This window comes from Cupressus sempervirens, chromosome 1, assembly GCF_028749045.1.
Source record: "Cupressus sempervirens isolate cs-2001-9-10 chromosome 1, ASM2874904v1, whole genome shotgun sequence".
NCBI classification, from domain to species: domain Eukaryota; kingdom Viridiplantae; phylum Streptophyta; class Pinopsida; order Cupressales; family Cupressaceae; genus Cupressus; species Cupressus sempervirens.
In genome coordinates, this window is record NC_143118.1 from 380,854,409 (window position 1) to 380,876,944 (window position 22,536).

A 22,536-nucleotide genomic window follows, 5' to 3' on the forward strand; every position below is an offset into this window, starting at 1 on the left:
ATTCAGTAAAATATGACACTAAAGATTGCATTTTTTAGAAGATCATCAAGAATGTGAAAACAGAGTTTATATTTACGTATTTTCAAACATAAAGCAGTTCATTTCGTATGAATACACCTAAAATTGTAAGTCGTAGGCAAGGAAAGATGTAAGGAAGAACCTAAACAGTTTTATGCTTGTCTGAAACGTTGCTCTTACAGTTTGGTTCTTGACTATTGCCCTGAATCCGTGGCCTCCAATCTGCCACTTTCAACCTTCTTCTTCGTCCCTTGCATTTTTGCTTCGTGCTGCCCCCTCTCTTTTCCCAAAAGAAACCTATATTAACACATTCCATTTACCATTCGATGGTCACTGACCTAACTGCCCCTTTAGCACTCATGCGAAAAAGGTAAAATATATCCTCTTTTTTCTTTTTTTAACAAAATGTCTTTTTATGAGAACATCTCAACATTTTTTTTTTTAACAATTGGTTTCACAAGAAAGCATATATAGTCACTTTTGTTATAAAAAATGGTAGTAAAGAATGCTCCTAAAAAGAGTCTTAATGCTATCCACAATATGTTCAATTAACATTAGATCAAATTTTTTCGTCATTAGATTTATATTTACCTATTTCAAAATCTCTTATTTAAATAAAATGTTATTTCCACATTCATTCTAATATCTAAAAATTAACATAGTAATGCATAGTAACAATATTCTAACATCATATAAACCCTAAGTGAACTGTGTGGTCGCATGGTCATCCGACACATCCCCTTCTAGGAGGCTAACCTTCTCTACCTCGACCACACTTCCATCGTAACAATCTTGCATCCACTCAAACACTCACAACCATAACAAGGAGTCAGTATCGATCATTATTAACAACTCGTTTGCATCATCTTTTAAGAATAACATTAATTGAATCAGAACTATGAACATCACATCATGATTACATCAAATAACATCATCATTGAATGTAATATTTCATACGTATCCATCATCATAATTCATTTCAATTAGAAATTTAAAACATTAACTTTCATTTAACTTTTAATTAAGTCTTAATTTTGACCAACTCGACATAGCCACATAAGCAAGAAAAAAAAAGGTTCTAGGGTGAGATGTGACAAATTCCAAAGGGGAAACCTATCTACTAACAAGTTGAAAATAAAGTCAGCATGTTAAATTTTATCGCCAAGGATAGAAAATAAAAATTTATCTTCATTTTTCGCCTGATAGAATTCATTCAAAGAAGCACTAAAATACTACATCAGTTCATACACATTCCAAATAAGAAAATGAACATGAAATTGGGAGTTATAAATCAAGAATGAGGCAAGTAATGAACATTTTTAGTCTGGATAAAATTCTCTTTCTATAGGAAGAGCACTAAATTCCATTACCGATATAGTAATAATAAACAACTGGTAAGCTATTCCATGGGATTAATAGTAACAATCACATTTTGGCATACATAGTTTTAACGACATGAATCATAATGGTCAAAAAATACAGAGTTTAATTCTCAATTTGACCTCAACCACACACATAAAATCAGGAACTGTAAATCAGAATAAGGCAAGTAATGAACATTTGAAGACCTCTATTCACAAGATAGGGAATTTTCTCATCTCCAAAGATCAAATCAATATAATTGGGGACGAAAAGAGTTTGGAAGTATTGAAGAATTTTCAGAAATGTACAAACAACAAGAAAATTACCATAAACTTACCTGCCCACAGGGTGAGAAAATTTGTAGCACATTATAGTCCTCATAGAGGAACTATTTCAAGAGATAAAACGAGTGCACATATAGTCTTCACAGAGGAACTGGTCTTACAATGGTGTTGTGTATACATAGGACACAAAAAACCCACTGTGATGAATAAGTTTGGAGAGTCCAATTCAAAATCTGTAAAAATGTGCGATGTTCATGGTGCGCAGTGGGCACAGATGCAACATACCAAAAAACCCACACCAATTGAGAAAACTTCATTGAAGCTCTGAAGAGTGCTTGAACGTGGAGTTGGCATGTCAAGAAAAATAAAAATATTTGAAAGGAGAATCCACAATATACCAGCAAATGTACACTTTTTGATTTGTGAGAGAGGAGAATCCACAATATAGAGCGATTCATGGCCAAATACTCCAGCGTGCGGCCTTTAATTCTCATCTAAACGCAAGTCATGGTCTCAATTAATATCCAACCCAAGCGCCTATGAAACTCTAAATATGCAATTTGAACTGTGGTGAAAAACTATCTTACCGACGAAATGAATTGATTATGACGATCTGCAATGCGCAAGATATCTCTTCTGTAGATCATCGAATGCGTCGATATTTCATGTCGCTCTCTGTCACTTTATTGGCATGTTCCTTTCAATCAATTTCCCAGCTTTTCACCTCGAGCCCTCCCTGTCATTAATCACCAACTCTTTATCAAAGGAGTTGTAAAATATAATACACTTTTTAATATTTGATCAAATCCACGAGATTAGACAAAAATATATTAATCTGAAATCATTTCAATCAAAAGTTTTTCGATGTGAGTCGATTTCTGGCTGGAGCTAACTCTAAAGGGAAAGTCTATCGGCAGACGTAAAAAATGGACCATAAATGATAGGAAAGATTTAGTTCAAATCATTCTAGGGGCATTATAATTCAAATTGAACATGATAACAAGTTTTAACATAAATGATGAAAGATTTAGTAAACTAAATCTTTATTCAAATCATTCCATGATGATAGATTGTGGTAAAAAAGAAATATACTTTTAATCATTCAACATAATTAAGATTGTATAGTCTGAAACCATTTACCGATAATGATTTTTCAGCATGAATCAAATTCTAGTTGCAAGCAACCTCATAGGAAAAGCCTATCAGCCAATAATACTATAAAATATTAATTTTTTGAATTTTAAAATATTTGTAAAGTGTATGTTGATGGATAAAAGTAGAAGAAAACAATACTTATATCAATTTATTAAATTTATTAAAATAAAAATATCTAAGTTATAAAGGGATTCATTTTTTTAATTGGTAAGTGGTTGAAGTTAAGATTAATTATCATTATGTATTGCGATTAATTGTTATTAATTATTAAGTTCATGTAGATTCAATTCCTTGACCTCCCTAATAAGAAGCTCACAATTTACCATTGTATTGTAGGTTCTTACCTAGTTATTAAGATATTATTTTGAACAAAACAAAGCTAACAATCGCATCTTAGGGTGCAATGGATACGCTGAAGACATATTTAAAGTCAAATAAAGATTTTTTTTAAGCATATATTTATGGAACTAATAAGAATAGAAAAAGAGACAAATGGGAAAAATAAGATGGACGAAATAAATATCCTAGCTAAAATATATTCACAACCGTAACCCCCAACCTAACTATAACTTTAACCATCATCTAGAACGTCATATTTGTCGCATTTGCAACGAATTTAATCCATAAAGGCTTTTGGCCGACATATAAAATGTTGACAGTTGTCCTGTAGGAATATTTTTACTCACGTACTTGGGTGCGTCATGTGCCGACCCAAAATGATTAATTGTATACATTCAATGCCACAAAAAGTTCATCCTTGACGAAACGAGGACCACATTACCAGTGCCGTTTGATTCTGTGCCCGGAAAGGATTCGCAAAGCAGAGTAATCACCTTTCAGCCGCTCAGTGCAATCCAATCTACAATGGCCCCTCCATCTGCATCTGATTCCAGAATTCCATGGGGCGAGAACATCCAAAGGCGTCATGTGGTGATGTTTCCATTCATGGCGCAGGGCCATATCATTCCCTTCCTTCACCTCTCCAAACTCCTCGCCTCTCGAACCGGATTCACCATCACCATCGTCAACACCCCACTCAACATTCAGGCCTTAGCACCCACCATTCAATCTGACCCCTCTCTTGACATTCACCTGGCGGAGCTCCCTTTCTCCAGTGCCGATCATGGCTTACCACCGCGTACTGAGAACTGAGATTCGCTGCCTTATTCGCAGTTCGTCACTTTCATGGAAGCCGCAGAGCATTTGTAGCCCCATTTCGAAGATCTGATCCGTAAGATCTCGGAAGAAGATGGCTGCGCCCCTCTTGCATCATCAGCGACATGTTCCTCGGCTGGACCCAAGACGTCGCCGACACGTTTGGAATACCCAGAATCTTCTTCCTCACCTGCGGCGTCTATGGCACCTTGCTTTACTACTCTATGTGGAATCATCTGCCCCACACAAAGACCCACTCGGAAGAGTTCGCCCTCCCAGATCTGCCTCACGTTTCGCTGCACCGATCTCAGCTTCCCACTAATATAAAAATGGCGACAGGAACGGATCCCTGGAGCTTGTTTGAGGCTCGCCAGTTACCCCGCAATATGCGCAGCTGGGGATTTATATGCAACTCCTTCCAACAGCTCGAGAACGGATATTTGGAACATCTCAGAATATCCACCGGCAGGCCTGTCTGGGCGGTTGGCCCTCTCCTTCCTTAAGAGTTTCTCTCTTCCACTGAATCCCATGTTATGTCTGATGAGTTATTGCAAGGTAAGGATGCAACCACCCATGCGGTTTCCTGCTTGCGGTGGCTCAATTCTCAGAAAGTTCGTAGTGTGATCTACGTTTCCTTCGGCTCGCAGAACACGATCTCTGCGTCGAATATGAAAGAGTTGGCACTTGGTTTGGAATCAAGCGGGCAGCCCTTCATCTGGGTAGTCCGGCCTGGTGCAGGGCACCCTGACAAAGTCATGGAAAAACATTAAGTCCTAAAGTCTAGAAAGTTATTTAAATAAGTTTTAAAATTTAAATATTTAAAAAGTAATGGTCAAATAAGGATTAGTTGTTTTGTTAGAGGATCCAACTAAAGTTATTTAAATAAGTTTTAAAATTTAAATATTTAAAAAGTAATGGTCAAATAAGGATTAGTTGTTTTGTTAGAGGATCCAACTACTTTGGATCGGTTAAGGGAGTTATTTTAAGTATATGTAAGTCTCAAAAGGCATGAGGGTACAGTGGTGAAGTTGGAATTTTAGATTGTACAAACTGTGTCCATATTGGAATTAATAATAGTTGCTTTCTTACAAATTTGAAGTCTTTTGATGCTGTATTGACCTATTGATTTGGAGATAGATGTGTAATGATTTTTTTTAATTCCATTAGATCTAGTTCCAAGTGATTTTTAATACTAATTCAATCATTAAGATTGACTGTTCTGTAGAAATCTCTAATTTTTGTTTTAGTGCCAGTCATGGATTCATGAGATCCATCCCCTTTTGTACATATTGTTTCTTGGGGATGGATCCACACTTGTAATATAATTTCCTAACAATGATTATGAAGGAATGAACCCCATTTGTAGGAGAATAAGAGAGGTTGGTCATGTTGGAGGGTAGAGAAGTGACTGGACAGTCACAGGAGAAAGGAATACTTGTCTCAGTAAATTGCAGTTTAGTGCGGGGGTCATTTCTCCAAAGTTAACTGTTGGATCTTGCCAAATTTTGGATATGTTGGAGAGAGACAAATTGTACCAAATATCAACGGTTTGATTGAGCAAATAAAGTCTCGTTCAAAAGTTATGAATGACTATTGTCGGGTCTATCTAAGGGGCAGTGACATGGCGGTTTGTGATGAATTTTCTCATGAATGTGTTAAGGGAGTTTTGTGAAAGGATTAGATGTTGTACGGGGATTTTTAGAGAATCCTAATTTGTGATAAGGAATAGTGGGTCCATTGATATTGACTCTAGTGGATAGGTCTTTGGAAGAAGTTGAAGCAATAGTATTCCGAGGACAGTCACAATACATATGATCAAATATGCATTGTTGCATGAGAGGAAGATTTCCAACAGTATAGACATTAGTATGTGGAGTCTAGTGGAGTCTAAAGTGTTCGGAGTTGACCTTTGATGGGTCTATAGAGCGGAGTGGGTCCAAGAGTGATTAGTAATTTGAGAAGGGGAAAGTTTCTATCAAACAAAGAAGGAAAGAAGTTATTAAACTATGAAGGAATCATAACATTCCACTAGCCTCTGCATCAGATTGGTATCAGAGTACAGAAGATTCTTTGGGAGAAGAGCAAAAGGAAAACTAAGGTTTTGAAGACTTAGAATCCTTTGTTGAACCTTGAAGTTGAATTATCCTTTAAGAGTTTTCCAAGGTGGTGATTGAAAGTTGGATGGATCTTAGTTTGTAGAGGAAGTCAGATTGAAGGGTAAAATAAGTTGAAGCCATCATGACTACAGATTTTGAGACTCATGGATACTCACAATTTAGAACACAATGCAGATGTATGGGTAAGGTTTGCAAAATGGTCATTTCCAGTGGCTCATTTTTCAATTTTGTTTCAATTGAGATGGTTGAGAAGTTGAACCTACAACAACTAGTGCATAGAAGACCTTACATGGTACAAGGATTGCATGATAGACACCAAGTTGAGGTTAGAAGGCAAGTATATGTTCCATTCAGCATTGGAACCTATGAGGATTCTGTTTTATGTGATGTTATTCCATTGGTAGGATGCCATTTGATCCTTGGGAGGTCATGTCAAGCAGAGAAGCATACATTATATGATGGGGCATTGAATAGTTACACCTTCAAGCATGGTGAAAGTCAAGTTATACTGAGATCTTTGGAAGAAGAAGCAGCATCATGGAGGATGCCAACAAATTTTTTGTTTGAAAGAGTGGGGTTCCTAGGACAAAGGGAACAAGAAGAATACAAGGTGGACAACAAGATAGCAATTTATTTGGTACATCAGGCCCATGATAAGGCACAAGGAGTTGTAGATCCAATAAAGATCCTGGAGGAGAGAGTAGTGGATGAGCAAGGTTCATGTGAAGAGCCAAGAAAGCAAGCAGAGAAGCCTATGAAGGTGAACCAAGAGCAATCAGGGTATGAAGATGATAGGACAGTGAAAATGGTGATAGGTGAGCCACAAACAGGAGAGGCTCAAAAAGACGAAAAGATAGGGATAGAGGTGAAGATTGTAGAAGATGCCAGGGTAATGAGTGAATGTATGGGTGGAGATATCCAAGTTGGGATAGTCATGTGTCCCTTATATGCTGCTGTTAAAAATAGAGAAGATAGGGCTATTAAACAAGCCATAGATGACATGTTTGAGTACCAAGAAGGATGGCATAGGGAAGATGAATTGAAGAAGGTCTCAAGGATGACAGGGACCTTAAGGGATGAAGAGTTTAGACTCTTGGAAATAGAGATGGTGAAGAATGCCACAAGTTGGCACATGAAGATGACAAGAAAGATTGTTTGGCCCATTAAGAGGCTGATTGAGAAGAGGAAGTTGCTAAGGGAACCTACTTGGATAAAGGTTCTAGAGGATGATTGTGAGGTAAACCATTGTGTTGAAGGTGGTGGAGTAGCAAGTCTACAAGTACTTGATAAAAAGACAAATTTTTGGGATGAGTTGGATGCCATAGTTGAAGAATGGAAAATGAAGGATGGTGTAGTGGAAGAGTGCCTAGGACAGGGGCATGAGGATGGTCATGGAGAGACCTTGGAATCATATTTCTCTACAAGGAAAAAAATCTCACAAGGAGTGCATGAGGAGAAGGATGAAGTAGTGAATCTAATGGAGGGAGCAATTTGCCAAACATATGTTTTGGTGCATAAGAAAACCTTGTTTATTTTTGTTTCTAACAATATTGTGATAGAATTGTCGGAGTTTGATAGTGTTTACCATGCAAGTTCTGCTTTTGCACACATCTATGGGAATATAAACATGAAGACTAACAGATTTAATGCTTGGCATGAGCACATAATGTTTGATTTCAGGGGCATGGAACACATGAACATGGGATACTCTTTTGTTGTAGGTCCTTAAAAAGAAGTGGACAGAGATTGGAGGAAATGGAAGAAACTCCCAATCCAAGGGACTTGGATTGATTTGATCCTTGGGAGTATGGTGCAGGGCACCCTGACAAAGTCATGGAAAAACTTTGAAGTCCTAAAGTCTAGAAAGTTATTTAAATAAGTTTTAAAATTTAAATATTTGAAAAGTAATGGTCAAATAAGGATTAGTTGCTTTGTTAGAGGATCCAACTACTTTGGATCGGTTAAGGGAGTTATTTTAAGTATATGTAAGCCTCAAAAGGCATGAGGGTACAGTGGTGGAAGTTGGAGTTTTAGATTGTACGGACTGTGTCCATATTGGAATTAATAATAGTTGCTTTCTTACAAATTTGAAGTCTTTTGATGCTGTATTGACCTATTGATTTGGAGATAGATGTGTAATGATTTTTTTTAATTCCATTAGATCTAGTTCCAAGTGATTTTTAATACCAGATTCAATCATTAAGATTGACTGTTCTGTAGAACTCTCTAATTTTTGTTTTAATGCCAGTCATGGATTCATGAGATCCATCCCCTTTTGTACATATTGTTTCTTGGGGATGGATCCACACTTGTAATATATTTTTCTAACAATGATTATGAAGGAATGAACCCCATTTTCAGGAGAATAAGAGAGGTTGGTCATGTTGGAGGGTAGAGAAGTGACTGGATAGTCGCAGGAGGAAGGAATACTTGTCTCAGTAAATTGCAGTTCAGTGCGGGGGTCATTTCTCCAAAGTTAACTGTTGGATCTTGCCAAATTTTGGATATGTTGGAGAGAGACAAATTGTACCAAATATCAATGGTTGGATTGAGCAAATAAAGTTTGGTACAAAAGTTATGAATGACTATTGTCGGGTCTATCTAAGGGGCAGTGACATGGCAGTTTGTGATGAATTTTCTCATGAATGTGTTAAGGGAGTTTTGTGAAAGGATTAGATGTTGTACGGGGATCTTTAGAGAATCCTAATTTGTGATAAGGAATAGTGGGTCCATTGATATTGACTCTAGTGGATAGGTCTTTGGAAGAAGTTGAAGCAATAGTATTCCGAGGACAGTCATAATACATATGATCAAATATGCATTGTTGCATGAGAGGAAGATTTCCAACAGTATAGACATTAGTATGTGGAGTCTAGTGGAGTCTAAAGTGTTTGGAGTTGACCTTTGATAGGTCTATAGAGCGAAATGGGTCCAACAGTGATCAGTGATTGGAGAAGGGGAAAGTTTCTATCAAACAAAAAAGGAAAGAAGTTATTAAACTATGAAGGAATCGTAACATTCCACTAGCCTCTACATCACGGCCCCCGCTTGGGGTGCCATTGACTACAGAGTTTTCCTCAGAGTTTCTTCCGGATGGATTCGAAGAGCGAATGGGGGCCAAGAATCAGGGACTGGTTATTAAGAAATGGGCGCCCCAGCGTGTGATTTTGTCCCATCCTTCGACGGGAGGATTTTTGAGTCACTATGGGTGGAATTCGACATTGGAGAGTCTGAGCCAGGGAGTTCCCATGATTGGATGGCCCATCGCAGCCGAGCAATACTTCAATTCGAAGCTTCTAGAGGAGGTCGGCGTGTGTGTGGAGTTGTGCAGAGGAAGTGAGGGAGAATTGGGGAAGGAGAAGGTGGAGAGGACGGTGAAGATGTTGATGTTGAAAGAGAGAGGCGGGTGACTGAGAGAAAGAGCAGCGGCCATGAGAGATGCTGCCAGAAGAGCAGTAATGGACCGTGGAGATGGAATCGACAAAGGCTCGTCCATGCGTGATGTTGATGACATGATACACAATATTCTGACCACTTATACTGGTTCTCAATCCTTGTGAAGGATGATAAGTATTGACACCGATTTTCATGTTTAATTGTCCCCGGGTTCTATTGAGATCAGATGATGCCAATGTTGAATTTACTTATTGTGGAGGGAAAACAGTATCCCTTAAATCTGTATGTGTGATATTTCTTAGTGCTCCTTACTTTGAGTGCTCCTTTCTTTAAGGACAATTTCTAAAATGATCACTACCTATATTTAGTCAACAAGTCATTATTTTGTATTTTTTAAATGCAATTTATCATCATTTTTCATATTAAAAGATCAATGAGAATTATTATTTTATATTTGTGATAATTTCTAAAAAATTGAAAGCAATGCTAAATTTTCTTAGATATTAGAATTGATATGTTATCTCTTATCTTATCATTGAATTATTGTTTTAATTATTATTTTATATTTGTGATATTTCTTAGTGCTCCTTACTTTGAGTGCTCTTATCTTTAAGGACAATTTCTAAAATGATCACTACCTATATTTAGTCAACAAGTCATTATTTTGTATTTTTTAAATGTCAATTTATCATCATTTTTCATATTAAAAGATCAATGAGAATTATTATTTTATATTTGTGATAATTTTCAAAAATTTGAAAGCGATGCTAAATTTTGTTAGATATTAGAATTGATATGTTATTTCTTATCTTATCATTGAATTATTGTTTTAATTATTATTTTATATTTGTAATAATTTCTAAAAATTTGAAAGCGATGCTAAATTTTGTTAGATATTAGAATTGATATGATATCTCTTATCTTATCATTGAATTATTGTTTTAATTATTATTTGTTTGTTCTTAAATTGGCATACATCAAGTTTTTGTTTGAAAGTTAGATGTGAGATTTTGAATTTATAATTTTTGTTAATTGTTAGTCTAGAGGTTATCCAATATCAACATCAATCATTTTAAATTTCACCAATTGTCTATCCTTTAATTTTGTTTGAATAAGATAAATTTAGAATGATGTGTATAAATAGAAGTACAATCATTTTTCTATTTATAATAACTCGCAATTATGATAATAATTATAGAAGTTTCTTACATGTTAAGGTTAGCATCATTACTTTTCATTTTCAATAGATCAAACTAATGAACTTGATTAAAAAATTAAAATGATAAGGTTATTCCATAGGTTTGGTTATGATTAAATTTTTAGGATTATGGTTGATGTAAAAATATTATTTCAGTCTTATATTCTTGTATCAATCACAATTCAAAAAACTTAATCATACATATGAAACAATCTTGCCATTTTAATTTTCCATCACTAATTTTTTTACATTATGATTAAATTTAAATGAATTATTAGAATTTTTATTTATAATTTAAAATAGTAATATTCTTGATGATTATTTAAAATATTCTAACTTTTTAAACGTACGATAATTAATTTTGTATAATTTATATTATTAATATATCTTTGATTAAGCAAGCCTGAATTTATACTAAGAGGGGGATGCTTACATCTAAAGTGAAACGCCCATGCAATAGCGGTTGCATGTATAAACGACGTCGACGTTATTAACAGTTAAATGCATCACTTTAGCAAACTAGCTTTATTGTAGTGATTCACCTTTAACAAATTAGCAGAGCTAGTAAATGTGAAACTAACTGGGCGATATGTATATGTCTTGAAAATGAAACACTACATTATAGTGTAGCTTTCAACATGGTGAGTAGTATTTCATAATAATAATAATAACAACAACATCGATTACTTACACTGGTGGGAAATATTCTAGTTAAGTGCAAGGAGGTGAATAGGGTTTTTTGAGGGAATAGTTAATCTTTCTGTGGATGTGAAGACTCCTGATTAGTTTTAGTTTTATATGACGTTTGGCTTGCTTGTAAGGAAGCAAATTGTGGCATACAAATCGCCGTTGGCAGGACTTTCTTGTCTGTACTAAAATCATCCTAGAAATTGGCCCACTCAAATATATTCTGTTTCTAATGTAACCTTTAGCAGATCTAGACATCATAATATGCATGCCGAGATAGCTATGTCATTATAAAAAATATACAGATTTAAATAAAATGTAGTGGAGAGTTTTGAAAAGTTGTGTGTTTAACTTCTATATTTAATAATAATAATAATAATTTGGACTATCTGTCCAAAATAAGGGTTTCCAATGAGGTTTTTTTCATGATGATAAGGTTAGTATTTCTAATTTAGATAAATATTATTGTTATCACTATTCAAAAAGAGACACAATGTGTCATAGTTCCTGCCTAACGCATAATGCTTGTAGAGGTGTAGATGAGTGAGAATAAGGTTAAATAGTTCTAAATTAACATTGTGAATGCATTAATTTTTTCCTAGAAATGCACCTGTGATCTGATAGGATGGCTCATATTTTGTTATTAAATTCTCATCCTAGAAATGCACTTGTGATCTAATAGGATGGCTCATATTTTGTTGTTAAGTTCTTGTGTTATATTATTATATCTTTGGGCATTTAAGCCCAAGAATAAGAAGCCAAAGTCCCCAGCATGGCACTAAGTACTTAATATCATACTATGATCAATACATATGCTTTAGACAAATTTGCACCTTCTACATTGACAACTTAAAATATGTGCAATGAGGAAAGATATCCATACCAATATTTGAATTATAGAACTTGAGGAAGTGATGAAGCATTTGGAGTATCACATTATATGTTTAAGCATACCATGCATGCTACTAGAAAACGATTAGTAGTTGGAAAAACTTCCCCAACTATGTATTATTCTCATCTTGATTATCAAATGAAATGCACACTATTTTCAATCATTAGCACTGGACAAAAACTGGGATAGATATAAATAGTAGTATAGAACAATAACAACATAAACCTATATGCAAAGGAAAAAAGGATAAATAATATAGAGGAGGAAGAGAAAGAGAGAGACAATAGTAAGATATAGTGATATCAACATAAGTTGTGTGTGTGTGTGTGAGAGAGAATTGAATATAATTATTTTTCTTAATAAAACAAATAGTTAAAATCAAATCATGGTTATAATAAAAAATTAAAATATATTATATTTTAATTAATGAAACTAAGAATTTAATTTTTATATTAAAATTCACATTTCTATAAATGAGAACTAGAATATAACTATTTAATTTTAATACATAGTTTATAAAAACTTAATAAAAATTTATATAAATTTTAGAATTGAATTTTTTTTTTATCATTATTTCATTTAGTATTTTTTTAAATATAAAATATAATTATTAATTAAATATTAAAATATATTTTTAAGTTCTAAATATATTTAAACTAAATGATATAGTTTATAAATTGTAACACTTATCAATTATACATATTACAAACACTATTATAAAATATAATTAAAAAATAACATTGTTTAATTAATTTTTATAAAAGTAAAACAATAGTAATAATTTAACTACTTTTATTAAAAAAGAAAACTTTTAAAAAATTAGAAATTCAAATATAAAGATATAACATATTGAAATATATATATATATATATATATATATATATATTACATGAAGTTTTAGAAACAAGTCATATCAAATAGTCAAAAATAAACATCAATGTAAAACTAATAATAAATATATGTAAAATAAGAGATTAAAAATATTTAACTCTATATTTAAACTTGCTAAGAAAAATAGATTGTGATAATTAATACTGATTAGACATGTTGTGTGAGGTGGAAGATAAAATAATTGAAAAAAAAAACCTTATCAACTTGTCACAAATGTGGAAAAGATAAAGTTGTAATTAATGCATGATGAAGTTGTTAGAAAATATTTGTATTTTTGTTGAAGAAAATTGATTTTCTCCCCCACCAAAAATAGTATGGACCAATAGAATGAATAAAAAATGTGATTTATAAAATAATGAAAAATTAGAAAAAGATATAAACATTTGAAATTTCATATAATCTTTTAAATTTTTTGATTTGATTGGTCAGTGTTAATGTCAAATTAGCACTGGCATGAATGCTAGTTTTATAGATCCAATTTTAGCAAATTTTATAACTTTGATCCTTAGTTCTCTTTGTCTACCTAATATTGAAGTCTTGGAAATATTAAAAAATATTCTTCTTTTTTCACGAGGTCACAATACTTTTGTTTGGATCACTAGGTTCATTTGTTATACATTAATCACTTATAATGATTATCTTTATGACTCTGATAAGGTTCAACAAATAATAAGAAGGAATACAACTAGGATGAATTATAAAAGAGTATAAGATCATATACTTCTATCTATTAATCTAAGAATTACTCTTTTTGTTAGTTTTGATAGCTTCCTTGTTTTCTCTACATTGGGCAATAATGCATTTAACCCACACGACCATACAAATTGTTGATTATTTCAACAAAATAAGGTGAAGATAATTATTAAATTACTATTATAGTTACATAAAAGAGCTTGAAATAAAGCAAAAACAATATTCAAGAAGTTTATAAAAAACACTAAAAGCTTATTTTGAAGCCTAAAATGAAATAATTTGATCTTGAAAAAGAATTGAGACATGCTTTAATAGAGAATTTTGTAGCATTTGGCCCAACTCTTCAAAATGTTCTCAAGAATATTTTTTACAATTGGATTGTAGTTACAAATTCACAACCTAAGGAAGTCTCTATATCATTTTTTAAATGCTGAAAATAAATATGAGTTTCATAAGCCATTATCTTCAAAGTTGTTCCCTTTTTCCCAATAAAGCTTCTAAAATTCATATGCTATAACCTACGAGTTACCTAAAAGTGCTTATTATTCCCATTATACCAAATACAGATTTTATTTAACTCAATCATATTGTTTATAAGAAATTGAGCTAAATTTCCCTTTTTGTATTCTTTTTTTTGGTTGCATCTAATTCAATTCTCTTTCACTACCTTTTTATGATACTCATACTCAGATCAATATAAATATAAATATTAAATGCATTGGGCCAATTTTAAAAAATGATAAGATAATATTCCCTTATTAACTATAAAATAAATCCCTAACTAGTGTTATTATAATAACATCTAGCCCATAGGAAAGAGCTTACAGCACATGGGTAAATTGTGAGTCTCTCATCAGGGAGGTCTTGGGTTAAAATCTACTTGAAATTAACACAATAATAATTACTCTTAACAATAATAATCTAGGATTCAACCAATTACCTATACAAAAAAATAGCATCTAGCCCATGTCTTAATTTTTTTGTAACAAACATCAAGGATGGAAGAAAATATAAACATTCATTATTGGGACCTACGTGAACTCAATTACAGTAAGTGTGGCTAGGTGGAAGAAAATATACCGTTGATATATATCAAATTATTGTCAAATGTATGCTTAAAATATGTAGTTTAATACTAGTTTTTTTGCAATGGTTACATTTCAAAAGGAACCCAAAAATTGTGATGTTGGGTGTGTCTTGAGGATTTTGGCTTTAAATAGGTAAAATGCATTTGATAGTTTAAAATATTTAATTTTTCAATAACGCGGGTTTAAAATATTTAAAATTAAATTTGATAGTTTAATTTTTTCATAGTTGAATAAGGAACTTTAAAATACATAGGCTAAGCTTAGGACTATATTTGAAATATTAAATAATTGAAAACCATAATAGTAGGTTCTAAGCCATAAGAGAGAATGTTCACTTGGAAATCTAAGATCAAATTTAAGTTATAAGGTTGAGGGGTGGATCAAAAATTTGAAATAAAACCTCAAGTTTTATGTGCCATGTCCCTCTTGGAACAAACTTTATAAAAAAATGATGAGAATTAGATAATTGGTAGGGGTAAAACTCTAAAAGGGAATAGGATATTATTGTCTAAGGTATTTAATTCCAAGCATGTTATAGGACTTATGATCAAATATGTAGATAGATTGAATAGATGATGAGATTGGGATCAAGGAACTAAAACATAAGGTTCAAAGTTCATGTTGGAATGTAGGGCCCACTAAGAAAGATTGTTGAATGTTCAAGTGTTTGTTTGTAAAAGGGAAAGTAAAAGGAAAAAAAATTATATTTGTAAAATAATACTCTAGGCTATTTTTGGAGCCTAGGATCTAATTGGGATGTGAGAAAAATACCTCAAGAAAGGGGAAGTTAGAGTATGGATGGAAAAATAGACTTTAGGCCTTACATTCCATGAGTAAACTAAAGACATATTTTAATCTTGTCATTCATGTTGAGTTTTGTTTGTAAAATCCCTTTATAGTTTGTAGAATCGAAAAAAAATTGGGTATTTCAAATAGAGCCCAAGGTTCACACATAAAGAACCAACATCCCTTCTTGCATTCCTCCTTCCAAGACTTTTTGTCATTTGAAATGAGATAGTTTAATATAAACATAGTGGATGAAACCTCTCAATTGGAGTTTCTTTTCTTGTTAAATTTCTCAATGGCAAAGTAAGAAAATACTCCTCTCTTGTTGATCCTCTATCCTTCTTGAAAATGTAGATTAATTTCTCTAGGTTAATGATTCAAATTTTAAATCAAGTCTCTTCTTATTTTCCTACCCCCCAAAACTATAATTCTTTACTTGAAGACTACTATAGATTTTTAAGGGAAAAATACAAAATAATGTGTAACATAACTCTTTCTTATTTAATTACATATGAATGAAATCCTTGCACTAAAATAATCCAAGGCATAAAAAGATGAAATCCTAAATTTTGACAATTTATATGAATTCTATTCAAATTTATTAAAAGTATAATATGTATTTATTAAATAATAAACACTACTAGTAGCTTAAGCCTGTATTATTTATCTAGTATTTGTACTAAATTAATATACTTCTAGTTAGATATCTAGATCATTTTTTCAATTATCTTTACTACCTCCTTTATTGTGATACATATGAAATAGTTTTGTATTGTATTATACTGTCATGTTCTAAAATTATATATATATATATATAAGCTCAAAATTTCTATGCTTATTTGAACATTGTTTTTTTTTCCTATCTAACCAATTTGTAGAAGAACCTCAAATTATTTTAACCTCCAATAGCTTATTAGGAGAAAGGTAGGTGTAGTACTAGTTCTTTTGTAGAGGGTTATTGATAGATATTAGATGTATATATCAATTATTAATAATAAACAATCACAAATTATAGGGAAAGAAGACCGTAGACAGAAGAATTGTGTTAGATGGATGTTCTTTGTATGATATAATATGGGTAAGAAAGTATGATCTTAAATGTTGATTTATTTAAAGTCTCATAATAATTAAGAATTATTCTTAATTTGAATGTTTATCATGTTTTATTTCAAATTAGTGATAAGTGGTAAATATTTTATATCGTATTGTCAATAATATAATATAATTTTTTCTTGTAACTCCTTGTGATCTAAGAAATGAACCTTAAAACATTACTTCTAATATAAAATTTTATTTAAACATTAGTCAAAGTCAATAGAATCAAGATGCCATAGAAGAGCTCCCCTACAACAAATAAATCCTCCAAATCAATAGCAAACATCTTTTTCCACTTACGACCTTTGATTCCCATCTTTAGAAAATGCATACAAATCCAAAAGGATTTTCACCTCGACTTCTTTCTTTGCACTAGTAGGCATGGGAAACGCTTTGGTCGACACTAAAAATACATTTTTTTAAAGAATTTTTTTTTAGTGTTTTTATTGTTAAAATGAGGCCTTCCATGACTTCTCATGCTTATAGTAAAAACTAAAGAAAATAAAAATACTAGGGACTCCAATCTATAATGCAATGCCACTTCCACAAATTAATTTAATCCAATGATCTTTCAATTATAAGAGGACTTGTGTAAAATATCAATTTTTTTGAATCTTGGGATGCATTTTCCAATGTGGACATTTCAGTTATGTGTACACATATATTTGGACCATTTCAAAAATTTCTTTAAAAAAATACATAAAAATCTATAAGAATAGAAACAAAATGATTGAAAATTAAATTAAATTAGTGAACAATTATAGATGCCTAACTAAAACACTTAACAACATATAATAAATTATATATATATATATATATATATAACAAAGAAAAATCAAATATAGATATTCTTTTTGAGTTGGTCTAATTGAAAGCATATTCACAATGAATCAACCAATCTAGATTTCAAACAACTTTCTGCATAAATTTCTCAATCTCTTTCTAACTCATGCTAATTTGCAATAGTTTTTATGATTTCACCAAAATTATTGGTGTGATTATTTTCTAGGTTTACAAAACAAGACATGACTATAATTTGTGAGACAAGGTTGTCTCAAAGGAACTCTAATTTAGATGAAAAAGAATCTTGACCAAATATCTTGAAAAAGAGTATAGAAGAAAAATTATAACCCAAAACTTGGGTAAGTGCAAGAAGTTGGGTCTCACTTTTGGACAAAAAGTGGAAGTGTTTTTCCTATTTTAAAATTTCTCGTGAATTGATGTCAAAACTTGAGACATTTAGACATTGAATATTAAAAAAAATTAGAAATAAAAATTATATTGCTTGGAATCTACTTTTTGAATATGTAGCCTATTTGTATACCCATAGGGTAGTTTTTTTTGGTATGGATCTTTAAAAACCACTTTTTCAAAATGCCTATTTCAGGACCATACCACACTTGTGTACATACAATATAATTTGACACAAATAAATAATTTTTTTGTAAATCCTTTCAATGGAAGTTACCTAACACACCAAAGGTTGATGATAATAATTTTCCTTAGTTTTTAATTGAATAATTTTTTTGTTATTAATTTTTAATTGGCTATAAATGTAAATTTTAAAACCTCTTGTGTATGGACACCATAATTTGATCAAAATTTCACTTCTTTCATAAAAAAATATTTGCATGTAGGTTGACATAAAATAAAAAAGTTATTAAAGTTTTAGTGAACCTCGCTAGTTTACATTTAGGTATAATCTTTGATTAAAAAATAATGCAAAAATAGTAAATAAAATTATAACACTATAAAATTTATATTTATGAAATCAGGAAAGTGAGAACTCTAATGAGTTTTTGTTTTGTAAAAATAATTTGATCGGGAAGATCCTCTAAAAGTTATGGCAAAGCGTGAATTTGTCAGTTCAATGCCTTAGCCAAAACTTGAGAGGTCAAGTCATAGGCTTGGTCTCACCAAGCCTATACCGAACCAAAATCTGAGGCAAGAGAAAAAAAATCCCGTCCCATGTTGTAAGAAACAAGCACCCATTATTTGAAATTCAAAAACTAGGTGTCCGTTTTGAAAAAAGTTAAATTGGTAAAAAAATTGAATATTTAAAAACTGGGCACCTAATTTTCGAAAAACATCTACTCATTTTTTTTTTTTTAAATGGATGCCCATTTTTAAAAAATTAAATTTTTTTTTTTTTTTTTTTAAATGTACCTACTTTTTGAAAATAAAAAATGGGCACCAAATTTTTAAAAAAATGGGTGCCCATTTTTTGAATTTTAGATTGGGCACCCAAGCCTAATACGGGTGCCTGTTCTTTAAAAAATGGGTGCCCATTTCTGAAAGATCATGATCTCAATCTGTGGACTTTTGTAGAATTGAGACCCAACTTCTTGCTTCTACCTACTTATACAATTGCAAAAATATAATGAATAACAATAAAATGGTTAGGTTTCTAATGGATGATAATTAGAAATCACTCATTAATAAAAAATGGGGGACTTGATAATGGAGAAAACCATAACATAGGTAGTGAAAAAACAATTGTACCATTAGTGGATGTGCATAAGGGTTTTCTCTATCGAGTACAAGCAAATCTATATCCATGTCAAGAGGAATAGACATCTTAAGGGATTTAGTTATGTGTAACTCTGAGGATAGTTACAAGACTTGCATTTGGATAAGGAATTTGAAGTTTGTATCTAATCTACTATTCAAGTCCTTAGAAATTTGATATTATTCTATATTTTATGAGTCAGATTACTTGGCATAGAGTGAGAGTTTCATTGGGAAAACTCGAGTTTCTTGCAAGAATTTTCTAGTACCGAATCTAAAAATATTTCTCCTCTTTGACATTTATATGCTACTCTTAAATTTCTAGTGATTCTACTTGTGTTGACAAGATCTCAGATCCAAGGAATAATAAAAAGGGTTGTAGCCCACAAAACTTCCCGTTGAACGTCGTATTGTGGAAACCCTTGCAGTGACATTGTAGATTGAGATCATATGATTAAGGAGTGCATTAAATTAAAAAAAGATAGTTTTTGGTAGAATTGTGTGACCATTGTTGTGCTTATGCTCGTTGGATGTATAAAACTTCAAGTACCAAGGAGTAATAACAACTTTTATTTTTAACTATTTTTTTGTTAACAAATTTAAATTTATTCCTTACTCTTTTTTCCAACAGCCAATAACGAAGTAGCAGAATTACAATTTATAGAAACATCTATATATTTAGATAAAAAAAGGTTGAAAATTAATTATTCCTATACATCAAAGTAACAATTGTACGTCATCACCCTCCTCTAAAGGTCAAACAAAGAAGTAACTCAACCTCCACGGGAAATAAATGATAATATATATTGTACAATTCCTTTTGCAGTTAAAAACTAACCTGGCTTTAAAGTCAAGGCTTAGGTTAGAGAATCATCCCACTTCCTACCGACCTAAATAGACATCAATTTTTTCTTGGTAAGAATATGGACAAAGGCATTGTGTAGAAGTCCAGTAAAAGACGAATTAATCGAGTTTATAAAGTTTTTTGAGAGTGTACGACAATTACCGTACTTTGCAAGGCAGTAAACGAGCATTGTAATGTAAATATTGAGGAGAAATCACTGCCATTTACATGCTTATTATTTTTTGACAAAACGGACTTCATGTCACTTACTTATATATCAGACGTTAGACCGTATATCGCTGGAAAGAGATGGATAATTTATTGATAGCGGCAATTCTTGTATTGATTGCAGGCCCATCTGTATATTTTGCAGTAATCCCTACTTTAATATCGTTCGGAGATTCTACAGTTGACGCAGGAAATAACAATTATCTCCTCACATTAGCAAAGAGCAACCATCCTCCCTACGGACAAGATTTCCCTGGGAAAAAGCCAACTGGTCGATTTTCCAATGGATTCATAGCGATAGATTACGTCAGTATGGCTATCTGATTCATATTGGGATTTTCCTCTTCTTGTAATTCAATGACTTAAAAGTAATTTCAATTATATTTTCTTCGCCTTAATTTTGTGTTGTCCTTCGTAGCATCCATGCTTGGACTGGGCTCTGCAACGGTCGCTTATTTGGACCCGGATGCTAAAGGAGTTAACATTGTTAGAGGAGTTTCATTTGCTTCTGGAGGATCTGGTTTATACCATGGCACTGCCAAACTTTATGTCAGTAATTCACGTGTTTCATTACTATGAGAAATCATATTACTTAGAAACTGATTGAACTTAGTCCATCTACAGAGTGTCTTAAGTCTAGAAGATCAGTTAAAGCTCTACAGACAATACAGAGAGGATTTAGCCGGCGTAGTGGGCGCTGCAAACGCCTCGAGAATTCTATCGGGCGCTATTTATCTGATAAGCATCGGGAGCAGTGACTATCTTAACAACTACTACGTGAACGTAATTCTTCAGATTGAATATAATCGCAGGCAGTACAGAGAACATTTGCTCAATCTTTTGTCGAGTTTCTTAGGGGCAATTTCTTCAAACAGAGACTTCTGTCATGTTTTCTAAGCTGTAGAATTGTACTCCAATGTCGTTATGAAGTTATCATGTATTTATTGTCATGTGTTGAAATGCAGGAGCTTTGAAAGTTGGGCGTACGTAGAGTGGCGGTGGCATCTCTTCGTTCGTTTGGCTGCTTGCCGTCGCAAATAACACTGTACGGTCTCGGAAAGGAGACTTGTGTTGAGAAACTTAACGAAGAGGCGATGATTTTTAATTCGGAAATGCTGAAACTATTGCAGATATTTAATGGAACAGATGGCATAAAGATTGCCTATTTAGACATTTTCTCCCAGCTCTATGACGCTGCAAGATTCCCAGCGAAGTATGGTGAGATATGTGAACGTCATCTTTACTTAGGACTTCTTTTGTTCTAACTACATATCTTGTCGTGTTCAACTCTGATTTTTTGTGTAAATAGATAGATATAAAATAATGTTCAATTGTTTATATCAATAAATCCATCATTCCATAATCTATCGAATGAAAGAGAGCTGTAAAGAAATATGGATCATGAAATACGATAAGAATCTTCTTAAAATAATCAGTGAGCATTAATATATATTTTCTATTGTTGTTGAAATGGTACAGGGTTTTTAGAAGGGCAGAGAGGATGTTGTGGAACAGGGCTTCTGGAAGCGTCGATCTTGTGTAATGAATTGAGTATTGGCACATGTGCAGACGCTTCAAAGTATGTATTTTGGGACAGTTTCCATCCATCAGACAGAATGAACTATCTTGTCGCAAAAACACAGCTTCCCAAAGCTCTCGAGCAATTGTTATGACATCTGCTATTATCTACTATGGTTATAATTCATTTCATACAATATTTATTCATTCAAACACTCCCACAAAGCTGCCGGATTCTGTATGAAAAATTTCCACATCTATTGATTCTTTGTTTTCAGATGCTTGCTAGAAACGTTTGTGAAACTGTCTAATCAAGTACAAGATTCCTCATCGATCAGGATTGAAAAGTTTATTGATTCTATGTCTTCAATTCATGTTTAATCGCATACGCAGCTCACAAATGTGTAGATGGAACTTATAAAGATGATTTTTTTTACTATAGGTCGCCAAATTATTTACTGGTGAAGTATTTAATTATACTATTATTAGACATAACTAATGAATAGTATGAGCATAACAATTCAAGACAATTGTGCAACAACAAAAGCCCCCACTTTCTTTGCAATAACAAAAAAAAAATGAACATGATCATTAAATTACTTTTTTTAATAGATGGTAGGG

General features: G+C 32.4%; 2 pseudogenes; both read left to right on the top strand.

Moving 5' to 3' along the window:
- Nucleotides 1–3,568: 3,568 nt before the first annotated feature.
- Nucleotides 3,569–9,651, top strand: LOC149577854 (UDP-glycosyltransferase 92A1-like; annotated as a pseudogene).
- Nucleotides 9,652–20,478: 10,827 nt separating this feature from the next.
- On the top strand, nt 20,479–22,070 carry LOC149577855 (GDSL esterase/lipase At5g03810-like; annotated as a pseudogene).
- Nucleotides 22,071–22,536: the final 466 nt, after the last annotated feature.